This window comes from Engystomops pustulosus, unplaced genomic scaffold (genome assembly GCF_040894005.1).
Source record: "Engystomops pustulosus unplaced genomic scaffold, aEngPut4.maternal MAT_SCAFFOLD_215, whole genome shotgun sequence".
Taxonomy (NCBI): domain Eukaryota; kingdom Metazoa; phylum Chordata; class Amphibia; order Anura; family Leptodactylidae; genus Engystomops; species Engystomops pustulosus.
The window spans coordinates 159,362-165,611 of NW_027285095.1; positions in this window are offsets into that span (position 1 = coordinate 159,362).

Genomic DNA, 6,250 nt, shown 5'->3' on the forward strand with positions numbered 1-6,250 from the left:
TCAGTCTGCTCCCCCCTCGGACTTCCTGCCCTGACAACAACTTCCCTGCTCCCCCCTCGGACTTCCTGCCCTGACAACAACTTCCCCACTGTCTGACAACCGTGTCTCCTCATCGTCGGACACCTCTTTACACACTTCCACTACGTCAAGAAGGTCATCATCACCCACAGACTGTGACTGGTGGAAAACCTGGGCATCGGAAAATTGCTCAGCAGCAACCGGACAAGTGGTTTGTGACTGTGGGAAGGGTCCAGAAAACAGTTCCTCAGAGTATGCCGGTTCAAATGGCAAATTTTCCTGGGAGGGGGCAGACTGGGGGGGAGGAGGCTGAGGTGCAGGAGCTGGAGGAGTGGGGATTTCGGTGACATGGGTGGACTGCGTGGAAGACTGACTGGTGGTGGACAAATTGCTCGAAGCATTGTCAGCAATCCACGACATCACCTGTTCGCACTGTTCTGGCCTCAACAGTGCTCTACCACGAGTCCCAGTAACTTCAGACATGAACCTAGGGAGTGTAGCTCTGCGGCGTTCCCCTGCTCCCTCATCAGCAGGTGGTGTCTCACCCCGCCCAGGACCACGGCCTCTGACCCCTGCAGTAGTTGGACGCCCACGTCCCCGCCCTCGTCCTCTACCCCTAGCCCTCGGGTTAAACATTTTTAAAATGAGAGTTATAACTTTTTTTTTTTTTTTTACTTCTTTTTGTTTTTTTTTTGTTTTTTTGTGTTTTTTTTTTTTTTTGTGTGTTTTTTGTTTTTTTTTGAGTTTTTAAAACCAAACAATCCTATCCTATTGCTATGGCTATTTTCTAGCCAAGTATGAAAGCACACTGCTATGCCAGATGAGATGACACTGAGTTATTGCCTAATAGAAATCCAACCCCTACTGAATTTTGCCACTTCGGCCTTTGCTATGGATATGTGCGTCACTAAGCGCAGAACACAGCGGTCGCAAGTCTCACTACAAATTGCTCAGAATTGGCAAGTACATGCACTGCAGAAACTAAAGCCACCAGCAGATCAACCAGAAATCAAATATATAGAACGCTACTGTAGGCTTCAAGAAGCTGTTTGTATTCTCCTATGGCTATTTTCTAGCCAAGTATCAAAGGAAGCACACTACTATGCCAGATGAGATGACACTGAGTTAGTGCCTAATAGAAATCCAACCCCTACTGAATTTTGCCACTTCAGCCTTTGCTATGGATATGTGCGTCACTAAGCGCAGAACACAGCGGTCGCAAGTCTCACTACAAATTGCTCAGAATTGGCAAGTACATGCACTGCAGAAACTAAAGCCACCAGCAGATCAACCAGAAATCAAATATATAGAACGCTACTGTAGGCTTCAAGAAGCTGTTTGTATTCTCCTATGGCTATTTTCTAGCCAAGTATCAAAGGAAGCACACTACTATGCCAGATGAGATGACACTGAGTTATTGCCTAATAGAAATCCAACCCCTACTGAATTTTCCCACTTCGGTCTTTGCTATGGATATGTGCGTCACTAAGAGCTAAACACAACGGTAGCAAGTCCCCCTGCTAATTCCTCACAAAATGGTAAAAGATGCAAATTAAAATAAAAAAAGTAGAACGTTATTGTAGCCCTAAGAAGGGCTGTTGGGTTCTTGTAGAATGACTCCTGCCTAACACTATTCTAATAGAACACCCTAACGCTTTCCCTGACCAGCAGCAGCTCTCTCCCTAGCGGCATCCAGACACAGAATGATCCGAGCAGCGCGGGCAGCGGCTAGTCTATCCCAGGGTCACCTGATCTGGCCAGCCAACCACTGCTATCGACGTGTAAGGGTACCACGTCATGCTGGGTGGAGTGCAGAGTCTCCTGGCTTGTGATTGGCTCTGTTTCTGGCCGCCAAAAAGCAAAACGGCGGGAGCTGTTATTTTCTCGAGCGGGCGAAGTATTCGTCCGAGTAACGAGCAGTTTCGAGTACCCTAATGCTCGACCGAGCATCAAGCTCGGACGAGCATGTTCGCTCATCTCTAATCATAACCCTCCATGGCATCATATCCCTCTCTATGGCATCATATCCCTCTCTATGGCATCATATCCTTCTCTATGGCATCATATCACTCTATGGCATCATATCCCTCTCTATGGCATCATATCACTCTATGGCATCATATCCCTCTCTATGGCATCATATCCTTCTGTATGGCATCATATCCTTCTCTATGGCATCATATCCCTTTAAGGCATCATATCCCTCTATGGCATCATATCCCTTTAAGGCATCATAACCCTCCATGGCATCATATCCCTCTCTATGGCATCATATCCCTCTCTATAGCATCATATCCCTCTCTATGGCATCATATCCTTCTCTATAGCATCATATCCCTCTCTATGGCATCATATACCTCTCTATGGCATCATATACCTCTCTATGGCATCATATCCCTCTCTATGGCATCATATCCCTCTCTATGGCATCATATCCCTTTATATGGCATCATGTCCCTCTCTATGGCATCATATCCTTCTCTATGGCATCATATCCTTCTCTATGGCATCATATCCCTTTATATGGCATCATGTCCCTCTCTATGGCATCATATCCTTCTCTATGGCATCATATCCCTCTCTATGGCATCATATCCCTTTATATGGCATCATGTCCCTCTCTATGGCATCATATCCCTCTCTATGGCATCATATCCCTCTATGGCATCATATCCCTCTATGGCATCATATCCCTCTATGGCATCATATCCCTCTCTATGGGATCATATCCCTCTCGATAGCATCATATCCTTCTCTATGGCATCATATGTTTCTGTATGGCATCATATCCCTCTCTATGGCATCATATCCCTCTCTATGGCATCATATCCTTCTGTATGGCATCATATCCCTCTCTATGGCATCATATCCCTCTCTATGGCATCATATCCCTCTCTATGGCATCATATCCCTCTATGGCATCATATCCCTCTCTATGGCATCATATCCCTCTATGGCATCATATCCCTCTCTATGGCATCATATCACTCTCTATGGCATCATATCCCTCTATGGAATCATATCCCTCTCTATGGCATCATATCCCTCTCTATGGCATCATATCCCTCTCTATGGCATCATATCCCTCTATGGCATCATATCCCTCTATGGCATCATAGCCCTCTCTATGGCAACATATTCCTCTCTATGGCATCATATCCCTCTCTATGGCATCATATCCCTCTATGGCATCATAGCCCTCTCTATGGCATCATATCCTTCTCTATGGCATCATATCCTTCTCTATGGCATCATATCCCTCTATGGCATCATAGCCCTCTCTATGGCATCATATCCCTCTATGGCATCATAGCCCTCTCTATGGCATCATATCCCTCTCTATGGCATCATATCATTCTGTATGGCATCATATCCCCCTCTATGGCATCATATCCCTCTATGGCGTCATATCCTTCTCTATGGCATCATATCCCTCTATGGCATCATATCCTTCTCTATGGCATCATATCCCTCTCTATGGCATCATATCCCTCTATGGCATCATATCCTTCTCTATGGCATCATATCCCTCTCTATGGCATCATATCCCTCTCTATGGCATCATATCCCTCTCTATGGCATCATATCCTTCTCTATGGCATCATATCCCTCTCTATGGCATCATATCCCTCTCTATGGCATCATATCCTTCTCTATGGCATCATATCCCTCTCTATGGCATCATATTCCTCTCTATGGCATCATATCCCTCTCTATGGCATCATATCCCTCTCTATGGCATCATATCCTTCTGTATGGCATCATATCCCTCTCTATGGCATCATATCCTTCTCTATGGCATCATATCCCTCTCTATGGCATCATATCCCTCTCTATGGCATCATATCACTCCATGGCATCATATCCTTCTGAATGGCATCATATCCCTCTCTATGGCATCATATCCCTCCATGGCATCATATCCCTCTCTATGGCATCATATCCTTCTGTATAGCATCATATCCCTCTCTATGGCATCATATCCTTCTATGGCATCATATCCCTCTCTATGGCATCATATCCTTCTATGGCATCATATCCCTCTCTATGGCATCATATCCCTCTCTATGGCATCATATCCCTCCCTATGGCATCATATCCCTCTCTATGGCATCATATCCCTCTCTATAGCATCATATCCTTCTGTATGGCATCATATCCCTCTCTATGGCATCATATCCCTCTCTATGGCATCATTTCCCTCTCTATGGCATCATATCACTTCATGGCATCATATCCTTCTGTATGGCATCATATCCCTCTCTATGGCATCATATCCCTCTCTATGGCATCATATCCCTCTCTATGGCATCATATCCCTCTCTATGACATCATATCCTTCTCTATGACATCATATCCCTCTCTATGGCATCATATCCTTCTGTATGGCATCATATCCTTCTCTATGGCATCATATCCTTCTCTATGGCATCATATCCCTCTCTATGGCATCATATCCTACTGTATGGCATCATATCCCTCTTTATGGAATCATATCCCTCTCTATGGCATCATATCCCTCTCTATGGCATCATATCCTTCTGTATGGCATCATATCCCTCTCTATGGCATCATATCCCTCTCTATGGCATCATATCCCTCTCTATGGCATCATATCCCTCTCTATGGCATCATATCCCTCTATGGCATCATATCCCTCTCTATGGCATCATATCCTACTGTATGGCCTCATATCCCTCTCTATGGAACCATATCCCTCTCTATGGCATCATAACCTTCTATATGGCATCATGTCCCTCTCTATGGCATCATGTCCCTCTCTATGGCATCATATCCTTCTGTATGACATCATATCCCTCTCTATGGCATCATATCCCTATCTATGGCATCATATCCCTCTATGGCATCATATCCCTCTCTATGGCATCATATCCCTCTATGGCATCATATCCCTCTCTATGGCATCATATCCTACTGTATGGCATCATATCCCTCTCTATGGAACCATATCCCTCTCTATGGCATCATAACCTTCTATATGGCATCATGTCCCTCTCTATGGCATCATGTCCCTCTCTATGGCATCATATCCCTCTATGGCATCATATCCCTCTCTATGGCATCATATCCCTCTCTATGGCATCATATCCTTCTCTATGGCATCATATCCTTCTGTATGACATCATATCCCTCTCTATGGCATCATATCCCTATCTATGGCATCATATCCTTTTATGGCATCATATCCCTCTCTATGGCATCATATCCTTCTCTATGGCATCATATCCTTCTCTATGGCATCATATCCCTCTATGGCATAATTTCCCTCTCTATGGCATCATATCCCTCTCTATGGCATCATATCCTTCTCTATGGCATCATATCCTTCTGTATGGCATCATATCCCTCTCTATGGCATCATATCCTTCTCTATGGCATCATATCCCTCTCTATGGCATCATATCCTTCTGTATGGCATCATATCCCTCTCTATGGCATCATATCCCTCTCTATAGCATCATATCCCTCTCTATAGCATCATATCCCTCTCTATGGCATCATATCCCTCTATGGCATCATATCCTTCTATGGCATCATATCCTTCTGTTTGGCATCATATCCCTCTCTATGGCATCATATCCTTCTCTATGGCATCATAGCCCTCTGTATGGCATCATATCCCTCTCTATGGCATCATATCCCTCTCTATGGCATCATATCCCTCTCTATGGCATCATAGCCCTCTCTATGGCATCATATCCCTCTATGGCATCAGATTCCTCTCTATGGCATCATATCCCTCTATGTCATCATAGCCCTCTCTATGGCATCATATCCTTCTCTATGGCATCATATCCCTCTCTATGGCATCATATCCTTCTCTATGGCATCATATCCCTCTATGGCATCATAGCCCTCTCTATGGCATCATAGCCCTCTGTATGCCATCATATCCCTCTCTATGGCATCATATCCCTCTCTATGGCATCATATCCCTCTATGGCATCATAGCCCTCTCTATGGCATCATATCCCTCTCTATGGCATCATATCCCTCTCTATGGCATCATATCCTTCTCTATGGCATCATATCCTTCTCTATGGCATCATATCCCTCTCTATGGCATCATATCCCGCTCTATGGCATCATATCCCTCTCTATGGCATCATATCCTTCTCTATGGCATCATATCCCTCTCTATGGCATCATATCCCTCTCTATGGCATCATATCCCTCTCTATGGCATCATATCCTTCTGTATGGCATCATA